This window comes from Rutidosis leptorrhynchoides, chromosome 8 (assembly GCF_046630445.1).
Source record: "Rutidosis leptorrhynchoides isolate AG116_Rl617_1_P2 chromosome 8, CSIRO_AGI_Rlap_v1, whole genome shotgun sequence".
NCBI classification, from domain to species: Eukaryota; Viridiplantae; Streptophyta; class Magnoliopsida; order Asterales; family Asteraceae; genus Rutidosis; species Rutidosis leptorrhynchoides.
The window spans coordinates 257,790,857-257,816,818 of record NC_092340.1 but is presented as its reverse complement, the minus strand read 5'-3'; positions in this window follow the sequence as shown (position 1 = coordinate 257,816,818).

Below are 25,962 nucleotides of genomic sequence, written 5' to 3'. Positions count from 1 at the left end.
GATATGTTTTTGAATGTTGTAGCTACGGGAAATATTGTAACAATTCTATACAAATCATATCCTAGCTAACTTATATTGTATTATACATGTATTCTAATATATTATGTAATCTTGGGATACCATAGACACGTATGCAAATGTTTTGACATATCATATCGACCCATGTATATATATTATTTGGAACAACCATAGACACTCTATATGCAGTAATGTTGGAGTTAGCTATACAGGGTTGAGGTTGATTCCAAAAATATATATACTTTGAGTTGTGATCTAGCCTGAGACGTGTATACACTGGGTCGTGAATTGATTCAAGATAATATATATCAATTTATTTCTGTACATCTAACTATGGACAACTAGTTGTAGGTTACTAACGAGGACAGCTGACTTAATAAACTTAAAACATCAAAATGTATTAAAAGTGTTGTAAATATATTTTGAACATACTTTGATATATATGTACATATTTGTTATAGGTTCGTGAATCGACCAGTGGCCAAGTCTTATTTCTCGACGAAGTAAAAATCTGTGAAAGTGAGTTATAGTCCCACTTTTAAAATCTAATATTTTGGGATGAGAATACATGCAGTTTTATAAATGTTTTACAAAATAGACACAAGTAAATGAAACTACATTATATGGGTGAATGATCGAAGCCGAATATGTCCCTTTTGCTTGGTAGCCTAAGAATTAGTAAACCGATCTACTAATTGACGCGAATCCTAAAGATAGATCTATTGGGCCTAACGAACCCCATCCAAAGTACCGGATACTTTAGTACTTCGAATTCATTTTTATCATGTCCGAAGGATTTCCCGGAATGATAGGGGATATTCTTATATGCATCTTGTTAATGTCGGTTACCAGGTGTTCACCATATGAATGAATTTTATCTCTATGTATGGAATGTATATTGAAACATGAAATCTTGTGGTCTATTATTATGATTTGATAATATATAGGTTAAACCTATAACTCACCAACATTTTTTTTGACGTTTTAAGCATGTTTATTTTCAGGTGATTATTAAGAGCTTTCGCTGTTGCATACTAAAATAAGGACAAGATTTGGAGTCCATGCTTGTATGATATTATGTAAAAACTGCATTCAAGAAACTTATTTTTGATGTAATATATTCTTATTGTAAACCATTATGTAATGGTCGCGTGTAAATGGTATATTTTAGATTATCATTACTTGATAATCTACGTAATGCTTTTTAAACCTTTATCGATAAAATAAAGGTTATGGTTGTTTTAAAAATGAATGCAGTCTTTGAAAAGCGTCTCATATAGAGGTCAAAACCTCGCGACGAAATCAATTATTATGGAACGTTTATAATCAATATGAACGGGACATTTCATAGGATTCACGTCAATTAGTGGCAATTATAATAAACACCTATTCTTAGGCTACCAAGCTAAAAATGGGCATATTCGATTCGATAATCCAACCATAGAATGTAGTTTCGATTACTTGTGTCTATTTCGTAAAACATTTATAAAAGCAGCGCATGTATTCTCAGTCCCAAAAATATATATTGCAAAAGCATTTAAAAAGGGAGCAAATGAAACTCACCATACTGTATTTTGTAGTAAAAATACATATGACGACATTTAACAAATGTAGGGTTGGCCTCGGATTCACGAACCTATATTATTTATATATATATTAACAAATATAATTGTAATTGAGAAAATATATAAATTTATTAGTTATATCATTTTTTTATATTAATAATATATATATGTTTCATATATTCATTTTATATATGAAATATAAACTTTGTTATATTATATATATATATATATATATATATATATGTATATATATATATATATATATAGTTTGTTTGTTAAAATATAGTAATTATAATAATACTAACATAATTTTAAAAAAGGTAAAATAGTTATAATACTTAATATTGATAATAAAGGTAATAATGTTAATGACTCTGTTATTGACAATAATAATGATATTAATGATAATAACTATAAAAATATTAAATTTTCTGTTAATAATTGTTGTGAATATAATTTTAGTAATTACATAATAATATTATTCAGGTTAGTATAAATAATAATTCTTAAAATCATATGAGTGATAATAATAAATAATCTTAATATAAATGTATGATAATAATAACAAGTTTAGTTATGATAATAATTATAATACGTGTCAAAATAACAATAATTAATAATAATAATAATAGTAATGATAATCATAAATAAAAATCTTAATGTCCATCATACATAAATTAATACTACCATAATGATAATACTTATTTATAATAATAATAATAATTATAATTGTAACTATGTTTATAATAATAAGAATATTTGATAGTTAATGTTTGTATTAGTAATAACATATTAATAATAATATACTTACTATAATTATAATAGTGATAATAAATAATAAATAACAATACTAATAATTATAACATTAATAATAATAACAATACTAATAATAAATAAAATTTTTATTTAAAGTACTACCTTCTAAGGCTTTTGTAAAAAGATTGGCACCGAACCGGGATCGAACCTGAGACCTCACGATAACCCAACACCCCTTATAACCATTCGATCCAATGTGTTTTTCTGATATTTTTATTGCCCCGTATATATATATATATATATATATATATATATATATATATATATATATATATATATATATATATATATATATATATATATATATATATATATATATATATATATATATATATATATATATATCTGTTTCTTCCTGCCTACATTCCTTCTTCTTCATTCAACTTTTTAATCGATCAGAGGTCCAGATTTTTTTAACAAACAATTACTTATTAAGTTTTTAGGATTTACACTTGATACAGAAAACGACTAATGTTTGATGAAATCAATTAAAACAGAAAAAAAAATGACAGAAGTTGTAACTGGTTCGTAGAACACGACATGAACTCCAATTCGATTTTGCATTTTTAGTACGTTTTAGACCCAGATTCCTGAACGAAATAAGTTTTAATTTGTTACTAGAAACATTATGGACCTTCAATTTATCTTAAAACACAACAAGGAACTTGAATTTTTATGAAGAACAATGGTTTGACTTTTGAATTATAACTTTGACTTACAAAATTTGATTTCGATATGGAAAATTGAAGATTCAAACTTTGTAGGAAGATTAAATGAGAGATTCCTAACACTTCTCCATTTATACATTTTGAAAATTTATTTTAAATCGAGTTCTTGATAGAATGACCCAATAACAGAGAACGTTGTGGGTTTATTTTTAATTTTCTGTTTTGTGTTTATGTTTTTATTCACACTGCACTAGTTGATGATTATATAAAGGTTAAGTTATTTTATGACAACTAAATCGAATCAATTAAGTTTGGTTAGTAGCTTAATGGTGGTCGACAATGAATCGGACACAGAAGAAGAAGGACAAGAAAAACTGATAAAAAATAAAAGGAACGTTCGATGTTGATTGCTAACAATAAATTTTGGATACATCTGATTGGCTTCCGAATCTTTCTTCAAGATAATAGACATGAGAAGATTTTTAGAGTGAGATGTTAAACAGAATACTCCTTTATTCATATATTTATGGGTATAAATCAGTGTCTGTGTATATATATATATATATATATATATATATATATATATATATATATATATATATATATATATATATATATATATATATATACTTGTATTTCATATATGCATATGTATTACGTATATATCTGCATTTGTATCATTATACATCGTTATTGAAATGTCCCGTTCTTATTGATTAAAAACGTTCCATATTAATTGATTTCGTTGCGAGGTTTTGACCTCTATATGAGACGTTTTTCAAAGACTGCATTCATTTTTAAAACAAACCATAACCTTTATTTCATAAATAAAGGTTTAAAAAGCTTTACGTAGATTATCAAATAATGATAATCTAAAATATCCTGTTTACACACGACCATTACATAATGGTTTACAATACAAATATGTTACATCGAAATCAGTTTCTTGAATGCAGTTTTTACACAATATCATACAAACATGGACTCCCAATCTTGTCCTTATTTTAGTATGCAACAGCGGAAGCTCTTAGTATTCACCTAAGAATAAACATGCTTTAAACGTCAACAAAAATGTTGGTGAGTTATAGGTTTAACCTATATATATCAAATCGTAACAATAGACCACAAGATTTCATATTTCAATACACATCCCATACATAGAGATAAAAATCATTCATATGGTGAACACCTGGTAACCGACATTAACAAGATGCATATATAAGAATATCCCCATCATTCTGGGACACCCTTCGGATATGATATAAATTTCGAAGTACTAAAGCATCCGGTACATTGGATGGGGTTTGTTAGGCCTAATAGATCTATCTTTAGGATTCGCGTCAATTAGGTTGTCTGTTCCCTAATTCTTAGATTACCAGACTTAATAAAAAGGCATATTCGATTTCGATAATTCAATCATAGAATGTAGTTTCACGTACTTGTGTCTATTTTGTAAATCATTTATAAAACCTGCATGTATTCTCATCCCAAAAATATTAGATTTTAAAAGTGGGACTATAACTCACTTTCACAGATTTTTACTTCGTCGGGAAGTAAGACTTGGCCACTGGTTGATTCACAAACCTATAACAATATATACATATATATCAAAGTATGTTCAAAATATATTTACAAAACTTTTAATACATTTTGATGTTTTAAGTTTATTAAGTCAGCTGTCCTCGTTAGTAACCTACAACTAGTTGTCCACAGTTAGATGTACAGAAATAAATCGATAAATATTATCTTGAATCAATCCACGACCCAGTGTATACGTATCTCAGTATTGATCACAACTCAAACTATATATATATTTTGGAATCAACCTCAACCATGTATAGCTAACTCCAACATTCACATATAGAGTGTCTATGGTTGTTCCGCAATATATATATATATATATATATATATATATATATATATATATATATATATATATATATATATATATATATATATATATATATATATATATATATATATATATATATATATATGGGTCGACATGATAGATCGAAACATTGTATACGTGTCTATGGTATCTCAAGATTACATAATATACAATATAAGTTGATTAGGTTTTGGTTGGAATAGATTTATTACTAACTTTCACGTAGGTAAAATGAGTAGTTTTTATCAATCTTGTTTTACTCGTCATTTCTTCGTTTCTAATCCGTTTTGAGTGATTCCAGTGGCCACAGTTTCGTATTAAACTTAACTTTATGAATCTAAACAGAAAAAGTATAAGTTTATAGTCGGAAATACAAGTTACAAGTCATTTTTGAAAGAGGTAGTCATTTCCGTCGAAAGAACGGCATCTTGATGACCATTTTGAAAAACATACTTTCACTTTGAGTTTAACCATGATTTTTAGATATAGTTTCATGTTCATAAGAAAAATAATTTTTACAGAAGTATAGCTTTTAAATCAAAGTTCTTCTTAGCTTTTAATTATCCCAACCAAAACTGCCCCCGATTTTACTACGACGACGTATATCCAGTTTTATGGTGTTTATCGTGTTTCCGGGTTTTAAATCATTAAGTAAGCATATCATATAGATATATAACATGTGTTTAGTTGATTTTAAAAGTCTAGTTAGAAGGATTAACTTTATTTGCGAACAAGATTAGAATTAACTAAACTATGTTCTAGTGATTACAAGTTTATAACGTTGAATAAGACAGCTTTTTTATGTATGAATTGAATGATGTTATGAACATCATTACTACCTCAAGTTCCTTGGATAAACCTACTAGAAATGAGAAAAATGGACCTAGATTCAAAGGATCCTTGGATGGCTTGAAAGTTCTTGAAGCAGAATCATGACACGAAAACAATTTCAAGTAAGATTTTCACTCGAAATAAGATTGTTATAGTTATAGAAATTGAATTAAAGTTTGAATATGATTATTACCTTGTATTAGAAAGATAACCTACTGTAAGTAATAAAGGTTTCTTGATCTTGGATGATTACTTGGAATGGATTTAGAAAACTTGGAAGTAAACTTGCAATCTTGGAAGTATTCTTGATTTTATGAAACTAGAACTTTTAGAATTTATGAAGAACACTTAGAACTTGAAGATAGAACTTGAGAGTGATCAATTAGATGAAGAAAATTGAAGAATGAAAGTGTTTGTAGGTGTTTTTGGTCGTTGGTGTATGGATTAGATATAAAGGATATGTAATTTTGTTTTCATGTAAATAAGTCATGAATGATTACTCATATTTTTGTAATTTTATGAGATATTTCATGCTATTTGCCAAATGATGGTTCCCATATGTGTTAGGTGACTCACATGGGCTGCTAAGAGCTGATCATTGGAGTGTATATACTAATAGTACATACATCTAAAAGCTGTGTATTGTACGAGTACGAATACGGGTGCATACGAGTAGATTTGTTGATGAAACTGAACGAGAATGTAATTGTATGCATTTTTGTTAAGTATAAGTATTTTGATAAGTGTCTTGAAGTCTTTCAAAAGTGTATGAATACATATTAAAACACTACATGTATATACATTTTAACTGAGTCGTTAAGTCATCGTTAGTCGTTACATGTAAATGTTGTTTTGAAACCTTTAGGTTAACGATCTTGTTAAATGTTGTTAACCCAATGTTTATAATATCAAATGAGATTTTAAATTATTATATTATCATTATATTATGATGTATGAATATCTCTTAATATGATCTATATACATTAAATGTCGTTACAACGATAATCGTTACATATATGTCTCGTTACAAAATCATTAAGTTAATAGTCTTATTTTTACATATGTAGTTCATTGTTAATACACTTAATGATATATTTACTTATCATTTAACATAATTAACCAAGTGTATCAATATCTTAATATGATTCATATGTACCTAGTAAGACGTTATAACGATAATCGTTATATATATCGTTTTCGAGCTTCTTAATTTAATAGTCTCATTTTTATGTATATATAACTCATTGTTAAAATACCTAATGAGATACATACTTATAATAAAATCATGTTAACTATATATATAACCATATATATGTCATCGTATAGTTTTTACAAGTTTTAACGTTCGTGAATCACCGGTCAACTTGGGTGGTCATTTGTCTATATGAAACCTATTCCAATTAATCAAGTCTTAATAAGTTTGATTGCTTAAAATGTTGGAAACACTTAATCATGTAAATATCAATTTCATTTAATATATATAAACATGGAAAAGTTCGGGTCACTACAGTTATCGTTATATATATATATATATATATATATATATATATATATATATATATATATATATATATATATATATATATATATATATATATATATATATATATATTAATTATATAAAGAAAGAAAATAATATTCATTATATTAGTATCTCATATTAATTTTATTAATAATAATGAAACTAATAATAATAATAGAAATAATAATGATAATATATCAATAAGATTAATAATTAATAATTATAATTATTTTTATAATAATCTAATAATAATAAGAACAATGACAAAAGTAATCATATTAATAATTTAAAATAATAATGATAATAATAATAATAATAATAATACAAATAATACTTAATAATGATATTACTAATAATAACTTTTAATCATTAAAATGATGGTATTAATAACAGTCACAGTATTATTAATAATCGTGATAATTAATTAAATGTTAATCAAAATAATGATATAAATACAATAATAAAATAATTTACATGTATCAATTTTCATATTAATAATATTAATAATACTGATTTTGGTATTAATATTTATTTAAATAATAATGAAAGTAATAAACACAATAATTTAACTTAGGATTTCTTTCAATATACTTTATATATTCAAAATAATAAATTTCAATTATTTTAAATTATCTTTCATAATAACTAAATCACTAAATAGTTCATTAATTTATTATGTATAATTATTTACATATATAATTATCTATATAAACATTTCTGTTTATAATTACATGTTCGTGAATCGTCGGGAATAGTCAAAGGTCAAATGAACTTATGAAACAATTCAAAATTTTTGAGACTCAACCTAACAGACTTTTCTTATCGCGTCAAAAATATTAAATCGTATCTAGAGTTTGATTTAAATTTGGTCGTAAATTTTCAGGTCGTCACAATACAGACGTTAGAGGATATGTTGAGAGTGTGCATATTAGAATGTGGTGGTTCGTGGGATACACATTTACCGTTGGTTGAATTCGCGTATAATAATTCTTATCATTCGAGCAAAGGAATGCCACCTTATAAAATGGTGTACGACTGTCATTGCAGAACTATGACTTGTTGGTTAGAAGCTGGAGATATATTTACTTATCATTTACATATATGTCTCGTTACAAAATCATTAAGTTAGTAGTCTTATTTTTACATATGTAGTTCATTGTTAATACACTTAATGATATATTTATTTATCATTTAACATAATTAACCAAGTGTATCAATATCTTAATATGATTCATATGTACCTAGTAAGACGTTATAACGATAATCGTTATATATATCGTTTTCGAGTTTCTTAATTTAATAGTCTCATTTTTATGTATATAACTCATTGTTAAAATACCTAATGAGATACATAGTTATAATAAAATCATGTTAACTATATATATAACCATATATATGTCATCGTATAGTTTTTACAAGTTTTAACGTTCGTGAATCACCGGTTAACTTGGGTGGTCATTTGTCTATATGAAACCTATTCCAATTAATCAAGTCTTAATAAGTTTGATTGCTTAATGAAATGTCCCGTTCTTATTGATTAAAAACATTCCATATTAATTGATTTCGTTGCGAGGTTTTGACCTCTATATGAGACGTTTTTCAAAGACTGCATTCATTTTTAAAACAAACCATAACCTTTATTTCATAAATAAAGGTTTAAAAAGCTTTACGTAGATTATCAGAAAATGATAATTTAAAATATCCTGTTTACACACGACCATTACATAATGGTTTACAATACAAATATGTTACATCGAAATCAGTTTCTTGAATGCAGTTTTTACACAATATCATACAAACATGGACTCCAAATCTTGTCCTTATTTTAGTATGCAACAGCGGAAGCTCTTAGTATTCACCTGAGAATAAACATGCTTTAAACGTCAACAAAAAATGTTGGTGAGTTATAGGTTTAACCTATATATATCAAATCGTAACAATAGACCACAAGATTTCATATTTCAATACACATCCCATACATAGAGATAAAAATCATTCATATGGTGAACACCTGGTAACCGACATTAACAAGATGCATATATAAGAATATCCCCATTATTCTGGGACACCCTTCGGATATGATATAAATTTCAAAGTACTAAAGCATCCGGTACTTTGGATGGGGTTTGTTAGGCCCAATAGATCTATCTTTAGAATTCGCGTCAATTAGGGTGTCTGTTCCCTAATTCTTAGATTACCAGACTTAATAAAAAGGGGCATATTCGAAATCGATAATTCAACCATAGAATGTAGTTTCACGTACTTGTGTCTATTTTGTAAATCATTTATAAAACCTGCATGTATTCTCATCCCAAAAATATTAGATTTTAAAAGTGGGACTATAACTAACTTTCACAGATTTTTACTTCGTCGGGAAGTAAGATTTGGCCACTGGTTGATTCACGAACCTATAACAATATATACATATATATCAAAGTATGTTCAAAATATATTTACAACACTTTTAATATATTTTGATGTTTTAAGTTTATTAAGTCAGTTGTCCTCGTTAGTAACCTACAACTAGTTGTCGACAGTTAGATGTACAGAAATAAATCGATAAATATTATCTTGAATCAATCCACGACCCAGTGTATACGTATCTCAGTATTGATCACAACTCAAACTATATATATTTTGGAATCAACCTCAACCCTGTATAGCTAACTCCAACGTTCACATATAGAGTGTCTATGGTTGTTCCGAAATATATATAGATGTCTCGACATGATAGGTCGAAACATTGTATACGTGTCTATGGTATCTCAAGATTACATAATATACAATACAAGTTGATTAAGTTATGGTTGGAATAGATTTGTTACCAATTTTCACGTAGCTAAAATGAGAAAAATTATCCAATCTTGTTTTACCCATAACTTCTTCATTTTAAATCCGTTTTGAGTGAATCAAATTGCTATGGTTTCATATTGAAAACTATTTTATGAATCAAAATAAAAATAGTATAGGTTTATAGTCGGAAAAATAAGTTACAAGTCGTTTTTGTAAAGGTAGTCATTTCAGTCTAAAGAACGACGTCTAGATGACCATTTTAGAAAACATACTTCCACTTTGAGTTTAACCATAATTTTTGGATATAGTTTCATGTTCATAATAAAAATCATTTTCTCAGAATAACAACTTTTAAATCAAAGTTTATCATAGTTTTTAATTAACTAACCCAAAACAGCCCGCGGTGTTACTACGACAGCGTAAATCCAGTTTTACGGTGTTTTTCGTGTTTCCAGTTTTTAAATCATTAAGTTAGCATATCATATAGATATAGAACATGTGTTTAGTTGATTTTAAAAGTCAATTTAGAAGGATTAACTTTTGTTTGCGAACAAGTTTAGAATTAACTAAACTATGTTCTAGTGATTACAAGTTTAAACCTTCGAATAAGATAGCTTTATATGTATGAATCTAATGATATTATGAACATCATTACTACCTTAAGTTCCTTGGATAAACCTACTAGAAAAAAGAAAAATGGATCTAGATTCAACGGATCCTTGGATGGCTCGAAGTTCTTGAAGCAGAATCATGACACGAAAACAAGTTCAAGTAAGATCATCACTTAAAATAAGATTGTTATAGTTATAGAAAATTGAACCAAAGTTTGAATATGACTATTACCTTGTATTAGAATGATAACCTACTGTAAAAAACAAAGATTTCTTGAGGTTGGATGATCACCTTACAAGATTGGAAGTGAGCTAGCAAACTTGAAAGTATTCTTGATTTTATGTAACTAGAACTTGTAGAATATATGAAGAACACTTAGAACTTGAAGATAGAACTTGAGAGAGATCAATTAGATGAAGAAAATTGAAGAATGAAAGTGTTTGTAGGTGTTTTTGGTCATTGGTGTATGGATTAGATATAAAGGATATGTAATTTTGTTTTCATGTAAATAAGTCATGAATGATTACTCATATTTTTGTAATTTTATGAGATATTTCATGCTAGTTGCCAAATGATGGTTCTCACATGTGTTAGGTGACTCACATGGGCTGCTAAGAGCTGATCATTAGAGTGTATATACAAATAGTACATACATCTAAAAGATGTGTATTGTACGAGTACGAATACGGGTGCATACGAGTAGAATTGTTGATGAAACTGAACGAGGATGTAATTGTAAGCATTTTTGTTAAGTAGAAGTATTTTGATAAGTGTATTGAAGTCTTTAAAAAGTGTATAAATACATATTAAAACACTACATGTATATACATTTTAACTGAGTCGTTAAGTCATCATTAGTCGTTACATGTAAGTGTTGTTTTGAAACCTTTAGGTTAACGATCTTGTTAAATGTTGTTAACCCAATGTTTATAATATCAAATGAGATTTTAAATTATTATATTATCATGATATTATCATGTATGAATATCTCTTAATATGATATATATACATTAAATGTCTTTACAACGATAATCGTTACATATATGTCTCGTTTAAAAATCATTAAGTTAGTAGTCTTGTTTTTACATATGTAGTTCATTGTTAATATACTTAATGATATGTTTACTTATCATAGTATCATGTTAACTATATATATATATATATATCCATATATATGTCATCATATAGTTTTTACAAGTTTTAACGTTCGTGAATCACCGGTCAACTTGGGTGGTCAATTGTCTATATGAAACATATTTCAATTAATCAAGTCTTAAAAAGTTTGATTGCTTAACATGTTGGAAACATCTAATCATGTAAATATCAATCTCAATTAATATATATAAACATGGAAAAGTTCGGGTCACTACAGTACCTACCCGTTAAATAAATTTCGTCCTGAAATTTTAAGCTGTTGAAGGTGTTGACGAATCTTCTGGAAATAGATGCGGGTATTTCTTCTTCATCTGATCTTCACGCTCCCAGGTGAACTCGGGTCCTCTACGAGCATTCCATCGAAACTTAACAATTGGTATCTTGTTTTACTTAAGTCTTTTAACCTCACGATCCATTATTTCGACGGGTTCTTCGATGAATTGAAGTTTTTCGTTGATTTAGATTTCATCTAACAGAATAGTGAGATCTTCTTTAGCAAAACATTTCTTCAAATTCGAGACGTGGAAAGTGTTATGTACAGCCGCGAGTTGTTGAGGTAACTCAAGTCGGTAAGCTACTGGTCCGACACGATCAATAATCTTGAATGGTCCATTATACCTTGGATTTAATTTCCCTCGTTTACCAAATCGAACAACGCCTTTCCAAGGTGCAACTTTAAGCATGACCATCTCTCCAATTCCAAATTCTATATCTTTTCTTTTAATGTCAGCGTAGCTCTTTTGTCAACTTTGGGCGGTTTTCAACCATTGTTGAATTTGGATGATCTTCTCGGTAGTTTCTTGTATAATCTCCGGACCCGTAATCTGTCTATCCCCCACTTCACTCCAACAAATTGGAGACCTGCACTTTCTACCATAAAGTGCTTCAAACAGCGCCATCTCAATGCTTGAATGGTAGCTGTTGTTGTAGGAAAATTCTGCTAACGGTAGATGTCGATCCCAACTGTTTTCGAAATCGATAACACATGCTCGTAGCATGTCTTCAAGCGTTTGTATCGTCCTTTCGCTCTGCCCATCAGTTTGTGGATGATAGGCAGTACTCATGTCTAGACGAGTTCCTAATGCTTGCTGTAATGTCTGCCAGAATCTTGAAATAAATCTGCCATCCCTATCAGAGATAATAGAGATTGGTATTCCATGTCTAGAGACGACTTCCTTCAAATACAGTCGTGCTAACTTCTCCATCTTGTCATCTTCTCTTATTGGCAGGAAGTGTGCTGATTTGGTGAGACGATCAACTATTACCCAAATAGTATCAAAACCACTTGCAGTCCTTGGCAATTTAGTGATGAAATCCATGGTAATGTTTTCCCATTTCCATTCTGGGATTTCGGGTTGTTGAAGTAGACCTGATGGTTTTTGATGCTCAGCTTTGACCTTAGAACACGTCAAATATTCTCCTACGTATTTAGCAACATCGGCTTTCATACCCGGCCACCAAAAATGTTTCTTGAGATCCTTGTACATCTTCCCCGTTCCAGGATGTATTGAGTATCTGGTTTTATGAGCTTCTCTAAGTACCATTTCTCTCATATCTCCAAATTTTGGTACCCAAATCCTTTCATCCCAATACCGGGTTTCGTCTTCCTGAATATTAAGATGCTTCTCCGATCCTTTGGGTATTTCATCCTTTAAATTTCCCTTTTTTAAAACTCCTTGTTGCGCCTCCTTTATTTGAGTAGTAAGGTTATTATGAATCATTATATTCATAGATTTTACTCGAATGGGTTCTCTGTCCTTCCTGCTCAAGGCATCGGCTACCACATTTGCCTTCCCCGGGTGGTAACGAATCTCAAAGTCGTAATCATTCAATAATTCAATCCACCTACGCTGCCTCATATTCAGTTGTTTCTGATTAAATATGTCTTGAAGACTTTTGTGGTCGGTATATATAATACTTTTGACCCCATATAAGTAGTGCCTCCAAGTCTTTAATGCAAAAACAATCGCGCCTAATTCCAAATCATGCGTCGTATAATTTTGTTCGTGAATCTTCAATTGTCTAGACGCATAAGCAATCACCTTCGTTCGTTGCATTAATACACAACCGAGACCTTGCTTTGATGCGTCACAATAAATCACAAAATCATCATTCCCTTCAGGCAATGACAATATAGGTGCCGTAGTTAGCTTTTTCTTCAATAACTGAAACCCTTTCTCTTGTTCATCATTCCATTCAAATTTCTTCCCTTTATGCGTTAATGCAGTCACGGGTTTTGCTATTTTGGAGAAATCTTGGATGAATCTTCTGTAGTAACCAGCCAATCCTAAAAATTGACGTATATGCTTCGGAGTTTTTGGGGTTTCCCACTTTTCAACGGTTTCGATCTTTGCCGGGTCCACCTGGATACCTTCTTTGTTCACTATGTGACCGAGGAATTGAACTTCTTCCAACCAAAATGCACACTTTGAAAACTTAGCGTACAGTTTTTCTTTCCTCAATACTTCTAGCACTTTTCTCAAATGTTCTTCGTGCTCTTGATCATTCTTTGAGTAAATAAGTATGTCATCGATGAAAACAATGACAAACTTGTTAAGATATGGCCCACACACTCGGTTCATAAGGTCCATGAACACAGCTGGTGCATTAGTTATACCAAACGGCATGACCATAAACTCGTAATAACCGTAACGTGTTCTGAAAGTAGTCTTTCGAATATCATCTTCTTTCACCCGCATTTGATGATACCCGGAACGTAAGTCAATCTTTGAATAAACAGACGAGCCTTGTAGTTGATCAAATAAGTCGTCGATTCTCGGTAGTGGGTAGCGGTTCTTGATGGTAAGTTTGTTCAACTCTTGGTAGTCGATACACAACCTGAATGTACCATCTTTCTTCTTGACAAACAAAACAGGAGCTCCCCACGGTGATGTGCTTGGTCGAATGAAACCACGCTCTAAAAGTTGTTGTAATTGGCTTTGCAGTTCTTTCATCTCGCTGGGTGCGAGTATGTAAGGAGCACGAGCTATTGGTGCAGCTCCTGGTACAAGATCTATTTGAAATTCAACGGAACGATGTGGGGGTAATCCCGGTAATTCTTTCGGAAATACATCGGGAAATTCTTTTGCAATGGGAACATCATTGAAGCTCTTTTCTTCAGTTTGTACTTTTTCGACGTGTGCTAGAACAGCATAGCAACCTTTTCTTATTAGTTTTTGTGCCTTCAAATTACTAATAAGATGTAGCTTCGTGTTGCCCTTTTCTCCGTACACCATTAAAGGTTTTCCTTTTTCTCGTATAATGCGAATTGCATTTTTGTAACAAACGATCTCTGCTTTCACTTCTTTCAACCAGTCCATACCTGTAAATGTTGTTTTGAAACCTTTAGGTTAACGATCTTGTTAAATGTTGTTAACCCAATGTTTATAATATCAAATGAGATTTTAAATTATTATATTATCATTATATTATGATGTACGAATATCTCTTAATATGATCTATATACATTAAATGTCGTTACAACGATAATCGTTACATATATGTCTCGTTACAAAATCATTAAGTTAGTAGTTTTATTTTTACATATGTAGTTCATTGTTAATACACTTAATGATATATTTACTTATCATTTAACATAATTAACCAAGTGTATCAATATCTTAATATGATTCATATGTACCTAGTAAGACGTTATAACGATAATCGTTATATATATCGTTTTCGAGTTTCTTAATTTAATAGTCTCATTTTTATGTATATAACTTATTGTTAAAATACCTAATGAGATACATACTTATAATAAAATCATGTTAACTATATATATAACCATATATATGTCATCGTATAGTTTTTACAAGTTTTAACGTTCGTGAATCACCGGTCAACTTGGGTGGTCATTTGTCTATATGAAACCTATTCCAATTAATCAAGTCTTAATAAGTTTGATTGCTTAACATGTTGGAAACACTTAATCATGTAAATATCAATTTCATTTAATATATATAAACATGGAAAAGTTCGGGTCACTACAGTTATCGTTATATATATATATACATATAAATATATATATATATACATATATATATATATATATATACATACATATATATATATATATATATATATATACATATATATATATATATACATATATATATATATATATATATATATATATATATATATATATATATATATATATATTATATAAAGAAAGAAAATAATATTCATTATATTAGTATCTCATATTAATTTTATTAATAATAATGAAAATAATAATAATAATAGAAATAATAATGATAATATATCAATAAGATTAACAATTAATAATTATAATTATTTTTATAATAATCTAATAATAATAAGAACAATGACAAAAGTAATCATATTAATAATTTGAAATAACGATAATAATAATAATAATAATAATAATAATAATAATAATAATAATAATAATAATAATAATACAAATAATACTTAATAATGATATTACTAATAATAACTTTTAATCATTAAAATGATGGTATTAATAACAGTCACAGTATTATTAATAATCGTGATAATTAATTAAATGTTAATCAAAATAATGATATAAATACAATAATAAAATAATTTACATGTATCAATTTTCATATTAATAATATTAATAATACTGATTTTGGTATTAATATTTATTTAAATAATAATGAAAGTAATAAATACAATAATTTAACTTAGGATTTCTTTCAATATACTTTATATATTTAAAATAATAAATTTCAATTATTTTAAATTATCTTTCATAATAACTAAATCACTAAATAGTTCATTAATTTATTATGTATAATTATTTACATATATAATTATCTATATAAACATTTCTGTTTATAATTACATGTTCGTGAATCGTCGGGAATAGTCAAAGGTCAAATGAACTTATGAAACAATTCAAAATTTTTGAGACTCAACCTAACAGACTTTTCTTATCGCGTCAAAAATATTAAATCGTATCGAGAGTTTGATTTAAATTTGGTCGTAAATTTTTGGGTCGTCACAATACAGACGTTAGAGGATATGTTGAGAGCGTGTATATTAGAATGTGGTGGTTCGTGGGATACACATTTGCCATTGGTTGAATTCGCGTATAATAATTCTTATCATTAGAGCAAAGGAATGTCGCCTTATGAAATGTTGTACGGCTGTCATTGCAGAACTCTGACTTGTTGGTTAGAAGCTGGAGAAAAATAGTTTGATGGTCCCAAAATTGTTCAAATGATAGCCGAAAAAGTTGCTATTGCGCGGGAAAAGTTGAAAGCTGCCAGAGATAGACAAAAGATGTATGCAGATTCATATAGACGTCCGGTAACTTTTAATGTGGGTGATCATATGTATCTTAAGGTTTCACCGTGAAAATGGGTTATATGATTTAGGAAACATGGTAAGCTTGCGCCAAGGTTCATTGGGCCATTTCCAACTAGTGAGATTCTGAATGATCAAACAGTGGTCTGGATCTTCCATCAAAGTAAGCTGGTATTCATAATACCTTCAATGTGTGTTACTTACGTAAGTGTAAGGTGGACAATGAAACGCAAATTTTTCCAATTAAGGATCTTAAAGTTGATTTGAGTAACAAGTTAGTTGAGGAACCAATTCGAGTGGTCGACAGAAAGGTTACTAAGTTAAGAAAGAAAGAGATCCCGATGGTTTTAGTAGAATGGAAGCACAGCTTAGGGTCTAATTTGACTTGGGAAACAGAAGTGTTAATGAAGACCCATTACCCTCATCTGTTTAACCAAGACTAGATTCCGAGGACAGAATCTCTTTAAGGGGGTGGATTTGTAACAGACTGGTGACCAGGCTAGACTTAAGATGACCATTATGACCTTAAGTTTGTTATATGTTATTATATGCCTTTATTTTATTAATGTATTTATTATTAAGTATGTGTGTGGTTAAGACCCGTTTGTGACAAGGGTCACAGAACAGGTTCGTTTGTTTAAATCAGACTCCGTTAGGATGACCTAAGGATGTACGAAAGTTATTAGATAACTGGTAAATACTCGTGTGTAAGGGGGTATTATATTTTAACACAATAATAGGTATGTTTCTGCTTGTTTCCTTCATTTCTAGATATTTTCAACAAAACACCGTACCTAACCTTTACCAATTTCAAAACCTTAGTTTAATTCAAGTGTGAAATTGAATCAAGAGGCTTTAGTGACTGATTCTTAGCATCATTGTAAGCATTTATCCAGGTTATCATGCTTGAATTTGTGTTTTAATTCATAAGAATTAGGTTTATATGTGTAAAATGGGTTTTATGTATTTTTGAGCTTGAATCTTCATGAATTGTGTTTGTTAGTGCTAATTCATGTTAGATATATGTTATATACTTGTTATATGATGCTTGTAAGTGAGTTTTGTGACCGGAACAAGCAAAAAATCAAGATTTGGGGTCAAAAAGTGTTCATCAGCTCCCACACTTTTGACAGCTCAACCACGTGGTTGAGTGCTCAACCGTGCGGTTGAGGGCTCAACCACGCAGTTGAGCACTTGTTAGCTTTTGGTAAAACTGAAAAGGGCATAACTTTCAAACCGTAACTCCGTTTTCGATGAATAAACTATCGTTGGAATTGTCTGGAGGTTTCTTTCCAATGATAAGGTTTAAGAAGCTAGATCAAACTTTATTTTGGTCATAAAAAGGGGTTTTAGGGTGTATGTCTTATTTTGCACACATGTGAATGTTGTTATTGATTGAGGTTATGATGTTGACTTATCTCATAGTGAATACATGATTGTATGTGTTGATTTATAGTATGTATTGATGTTTCATGTTGTTCATTTTGGGTTGAAACCAGTCTAAACTATTGCTCCTACTGTTCTTCATCACTCGCACTAGCGAGCCTTCAATCGTTCGGTTGGGGTGGTCAACCGTGTTATGAACCGTGAGAGTGAGTGGTTAAGGAGAACTATTGTTTTGGTTAAGATGGTACGTACGGTTGAGATGTGACTCGTATGAGTCACTGGTCACTCGTATGGTGAACCGTATAAATCATTTGATTTATTGATGAGTGTTAAGTCATAGACCAAACGTACGAGTAAGTTGTCAACCGCAAGGTTGAGTGTTCTCAAACGTGCGACTGAGTGTATTACTCGTACGGTTGGCAGACCAGTTGTAAAGTGCGTAAGTGTTGGTATTTAGTGTTATTGTCTTGTTGTCGGGTTGTAATCAAGATATTATTACTGAGTGTGTTATATCTATTCTAAAGTGGAAAAGTTAAGGAGAAAGCTTAGTAGTCAGAATCAGAGCCATTGCTGGTAATTGGTGAGTGGGTCTATCTTCGGATAGAGTTTAAGTAGCAAATCATGCTACTGTAGATTACTCTGATTACCCTGTGTAGTGTAGTGATTGTCATGCTAGTTGGATAGTTGCATGCTGTGTAATTAATATGTTGTATATGTGCACTGTGCTTGACACCAGACGTTCCTAGGGAGGTTGGAGATTCGCAACTGTTCCCTAGGAGGTTGCAGTCTGTATGAGATCAACCGTTCTAAGGGAGGTTGAGTTCATACCCTGCAGTCTATTTGCATAGACTAGACGGGAAAGGACTATCGGTAGATGCTAGCATGATCAGCTAGGTCGTGTGTCCGTACAAGCTGCCGATCCTCATATTGTCTTTGTTTGTATGGTTGTTGGTTGTAAGCATGTTACCTGATTGTTGTATGATGGATTTCTTAAGCTTAATCTGTAGATATATTATGTTCACTTAGCGGTGCGCTAATCCCCCACATTCCTCTCCCTGCAGGTTTTAGGTTTCGCTATTGGGATCAGGCCGTGATGTAAAAGACATGTTTGACTAGTAACTCTAATGTGATGATTGTAATCGTGTTTGTAATAATGTAACACCGTTTGCTATAGTTAAACTTAATTATATGGTTTTCTGTAATTATGAATAATGATGTCGTGTTTGGTAATCAAATGTCTTCCGCTATGTTATGGAAAAAAATGGTCGGTGTTACAATTTTATTAATACTTTGCTTAATAAAATTAAAAGAAAAGGTGAAATCTACCAAACACTTATAAATTTAGTTTTTGTTATTATTGAAACAGTCAAACCCGCATAGTATAGTTGATTCAAATGGTTGAACAAAAGAATTATTTTAAACAAATATCAATAATAATTGTTATGTAAAATCTATTTATGTACGTCAATAATATAGTAAGAGCATTCACACGATGCTACAATGTGTAGTTATTTGAGCGAGGTAAAAAGTAAGTAATGTTATAATTCAGTAGGCTTATAACTACCTTTAGTGGTCTGGTTCTTGACTGTAGACTACTAATAAGTATATAGAAGGAATATGAGAGAAGTATATGTTTTATATATTTTCATGTGTGCACCTTATGTGCTCTTACATAACACATACATATACTCAAAAAATCTACTATACAATATTTATAATAATAATAAAATTAGCATCCACAATTGACTTTTATAACACTCCCCCTTGGATGACAATTTTATTAGAGAATAACTAGTAGTGCTTCATTAAAAACCTTGCTAAAGAAAACCCATTGGGATAAAACTTTAGCTAAGGGAAAAAGAGTGCAACATAGAGTTGACTCCCCCTCAAGTAGGCAACGCCTGAATTTTTACATCTTCTGAACATGCCTCATGCCAATATTATGAACGTGTGTTCTGAAAATAGCAGTTGGAAGTGCTTTGGTGAAAAGGTCAGCAGAGTTTTTGCTGGACTGAACATATCTCATTTCAATCTGGTTGTCCTTAATGAGATTTTGAGTGTATGAGAAGAATCTAGGAGGTATGTGTTTTGTTCGGTCACTTTTAATATACCCTTCTTTCATCTGTGCTATGCAAGCTACATTATCTTCATAGATAGTTGTTGGACTTTTATCGCGTTCTAGTCCACAAGAACCAAAAACATTTCCGAGTAGCTTCATGTAATACAATCACTTCGGCATGATTTGATGATGTTGCAACAAGTGTTTGTTTTTGAGAACGCCATGATATTGCGGTACCTCCATTTAGGAATACATATCCATTTTAAGATTTAGCTTTATGTGGATCAGATAAATAACCTGCATCTGCATAACCAACCAAATCTTGTTTCGATTCGTTAGAATAAAATAATCTTAAATCAGTAGTTCCTCGAAGGTATCGAAATATGTGTTTGATCTCATTCCAGTGTCTTTTGGTAGGAGCTGAGCTGAACCTTGCCAACAAATTAACTGCAAAAGAAATATCAGGTCTTGTACAATTTGTAAGATACATAAGAGCTCCAATTGCACTAAGAGATGGTACTTCTGGTCCCAGGATATCTTCATGATCTTCACAGGGACGAAATGGATCAGTGTCAACATTAAGTGATCTAACAACCATAGGAGTACTTAATGGTTTTGCCTTGTCCATATTGAAACATTTTAAAATCTTTTTAGTATATGTTGTTTGATGTACAAGTAAACCATTAGGCATATGCTCAATTTGTAAACCAAGGTAATATTTGGTTTTTTCGAGATCTTTCATTTCAAATTCTTTCTTTAGAAGTTGAATAGCTTCATGGATCTCTTTATTTGTACCTATGATGTTAAGATCATCAACATAAACAGCTATGATCACATATCCTGATGTTGTTTTCTTAATGAAAACACATGGGCAAATAAGATTATTGGTATACCCTTTGCTTATCAAGTAATCACTTAATCGTTTATACCACATGCGATCCGATTGTTTCAACTCATATAAAGACCTTTGTAACTTGATTGAGTACATTTCTTTGGATTTTGCATTGGTTGCTTCTGATACCTTAAATCCTTCAGGTATCTTCATATATATATATATATATATATATATATATATATATATATATATATATATATATATATATATATATATATATATATATATATATATATATATATATATATATATCACTATCAAGTGATCCATATAGATAAGCAGTCACAACATCCATGAGATGCATTTCTAAATTTTTAGAAACTGCAAGACTGATTAAGTATCTAAAAGTAATTGCATCCATAACAGGAGAATAAGTTTCCTCATAATCAACTCCTGGTCTTTGAGAAAAACCTTGAGCTACAAGTCTAGCTTTATACCTTGTAACTTCATTTTTCTCATTTCTTTTTCGCACAAAAACCCATCTATATCCCACAGGTTTCACATCTTTAGGTGTGAGAATGATAGATCCGAAAACTTTTCTTTTATTGAGCGATTCAAATTCAGCTCGTATTGCCCCTTTCCAATGATCCCAATCATGTCTATTTTGACATTCCATGACAGATTTTGTTTATGGATCATCATCATCATTCATGATGTCATATGCAACATTATATGAAAATATCTCATCAAGATTTTTCATTTCATTTCGATTCCATAATATTTTTGAATGTGCATAATTGATTGAAAATTCCTTATTGACATCATCAATCTCCTCTGCAGAAGGAGTATTGATTTGTGGTTCTTCTTGAACACTTTCTTTTACCTCATTATCAGCTGATTTTCTTTTTCGAGGATTTTTATCTTTGGAACCAATTGGTCTCCCAAGTTTCTGGCGTGGTAAAGACTCAAGAGTGACATTATTGCCAGCTTTTGGAATTTCAATTCGTGCTGGAGTATTTACTGCTGGTATATATGATTTAGTCACACTTTTTGTATCTGTAAATGCATCAGGCAATTTATTCGCAAGTTCTTGCATATGCATTATTTTTTGAACTTCGGTCTCACATTCTTTTATGCGAGGATCACGATACATTAATTGAGGTTCACACCATGAAACATCATTTTCTTTATTTTTTATTTCTCCCCTTAATCTAGGGAACAATGTTTCATTAAAGTGACAATCAGCAAAACGTGCTGTAAAAACATCAACCGTCATGGGTTCAATATATCTTATGATTGAAGATGTTTCATATCCAACATATATTCCCATCCTTCTTTGAGGACCCATTTTAGTGCGCTGTGGTGGTGCGATAGGAACATAAACAGCACAACTAAATGTTCTAAGGTGAGAAATATTTGGCTGATGGCCAAAAGCAAGTTGCAAGGGAGAACATATATGACTTGCACTTGGTCTAATACGAATTAATGATGCAGCATGTAAAATTGCATGACCCCATACAGATACTGGGAGTTTTGTTCTCATTATCAATGGTCTAGCTATTAACTGCAATCGTTTAATTAGTGATTCGGCTAAACCATTTTGTGTATGTACATGAGCAACAGGATGTTCAATAACAATCCCAATAGACAAGCAAAAATCATTAAATGCTTGAGATGTAAACTCACCAGCATTATCCAATCTCACCCTTTTAATAGTATAATCAGGGAAATGTGCTCTCAATTTAATAATTTGAGCAAGAAATTTTGCAAATGCCATGTTTCGACTTGATAATAGACAAACATGAGACCATCTACTAGATGCGTCTATTAGGACCATGAAATATCTAAATGGTCCACATGGTGGATGAATTGGTCCACATATATCATCTTGAATTCTTTCAAGAAACATTGGTGATTCTTTTCAACCTTAAGAGTGATGGTCTTATTATCAATTTTCCAAGTGAGCTGATGTACATGGGATAATTTCATCATTATGGATCTTTTGATTTGTCAATGGATGTCCATGTGTATTTTGAATTATTCTTTTCATCATTGTTGATCCTGGGTTACCTAATCTTTCATGCCACAGATTTATTATTACAGGATCACATGCCTTTTCATTAACTACCATGTGTGTTTCTGGTACATTTATATATGTATAATGTAAACCAGAACTAAGTCTTGGTAGTTTTTCAATCACATGCTTCTTGTCAGTGATACTTAAATATTTATCATTTTCTGTAGTCACTGACTGATAATCATATCCATTTTGGTATATGTCAGAGAAGCTTAACAAATTTCTCTTTGACATGGGAGAAAATAAGGCATTTTTTATCAGAAAATTTGTACCATTTGGTAACACGAATTTTGATTTTCCCATTCCTTTTATTAAATCCACAGGACCTGATATAGTATGTACCGTTCCTTCTGCTGCTTTAAAATTAGTGATATATTTTTTAGATTTGAGTATAGTGTGTGTGGTACCACTGTCTGCAATACAAAGATCCCCACCATTTGACTGATTTTGCACTCCAGTAGTGTACATCATGAACTTCAAAATATGAGAAACAAATAATGAGTACATAATTCATCAATATATTACATTTAAAAATATGTTATAACGAAAATACATAATAAGGAAACATATAGTAAAGTAGATATGGTATAGATCGTAAATCTACATCCATTTATTTGATATGGACATATAATAGGAAATTTATTCATTAAAGTAGTCACTTGTTGGCTCAGTGATTTTTGTATCAAGGTCATCCACAAGGTTTGCCTCTTTTCCTTTTCCTTTTAGGGATTCCTGATATTGATTAATAGAATATTGATTTGTTCGACAGTTTTTAGACCATGTCCAATTTTACCACATCGATAACAAGAATCTTCAATATTCTTTGAAGAGCTTCCTTCAACATTATGATTTGTGGGATTGTATGGTGGTTGAAATTTATAACTTTGTGGATTATTATTTCTTTGTCCACGACCACGACCACCGTAACCATTACGACCACGACCACCACCACGACCATTACCATAAGGGTGATTTCGAACATAGTTATGATTTTTATTATTGTTATGGTAATTTCCATGATGATGGTTTTGGCCAATATGACCACGACCTCGCCCACGTCCTCGTCCAGGTGCATTTCTTTTTTTATTATTATTGTTAATAGCATTAGCTTCAAGGAATGCTAGCGCACCCGTAGGACGAGATTCTTGATTCTTCATCAGTAATTCTTTATTCACTTCTGTAACTAAGAGATAAGTTTGAAGTTTGGAAAAAGTTTTGTAATTCTGCAATCTTAAATTTTCTTGTATAGTAATGTTTGCAGAATGCATTGTGGAGAAAGTTTTTTCCATCATATCAGCATCACTTATTTCTTGACCACAGAATTAAAGCTTTGAATGGATCTTGAACATGGCCGAGCTGTATTCACTTACCTTTTTAAAGTCTTAGAACCTTAGATTTCTCCATTCTTCCCTCGCAGCTGAGAGTAATATTCCTTTTGATTATCGAATCAACTCTTGATACTTTCCCATAAAACATGTGGATCTTTGATAGTGAGATACATATGTTTTAAGGTGATATCAATATGTTTGCAAATAAAAGCAATTGATTTTAATTTATCTTGATCAGAACAAGTATTGTTTTCTTTTAAAGTTTCTAGAATACCCAATGATTCAAGATTTATTTCTACATCCATGACCCATGATGTGTAGTTTGTTCCCGATACGTCTAGGGCATCAAACTTAAGCTTTGATAAGTTTGACATTTTCTATTTTCAGAAAGATGAACAACATAAATTATAATCATAATCAATTTCTAATCATAGACAAATAATAAAATGAAATTAGAATTATTTTAAATTCATAAGTAGCAAACAACAGAATAATGGCATGATTGCAAATGATAAAATCACAAGAGCAGGATAGAATATAGGTTCACCCGGTGGTATATTAGTAACAATGATGATAGTTAGTATGACAAATAGAATAGGCAAAATCATCCTTGTGTGAATCATCTTTACAAAAAAAAAAAACAAATTTGATGGTGGTAATCTGAGAAAATGAAGATTGATTTGTGAAAATGTGAAAACGGAGATGTTTATTTTATATTTGAAAAATATAGTCGTTGTAAAGTTGTCAGTTGACGTTAACAACCTTTATGTATATATGACCATTGTAACATCGTTAGTTGACGTTAACGACTGTTATGTATGAAATGTCCCGTTCATATTGATTATAAACGTTCCATATTAATTGATTTCGTCGCGAGGTTTTGACCTCTATATGAGACGTCTTTCAAAGACTGCATTCATTTTTAAAACAACCATAACCTTTATTTTATCGATAAAGGTTTAAAAACCATTACATAGATTATCAAATAATGATAATCTAAAATATACCGTTTACACACGACCATTACATAATGGTTTACATTAAGAATATATTACATCAAAAATAAGTTTCTTGAATGCAGTTTTTACACAATATCATACAAGCATGG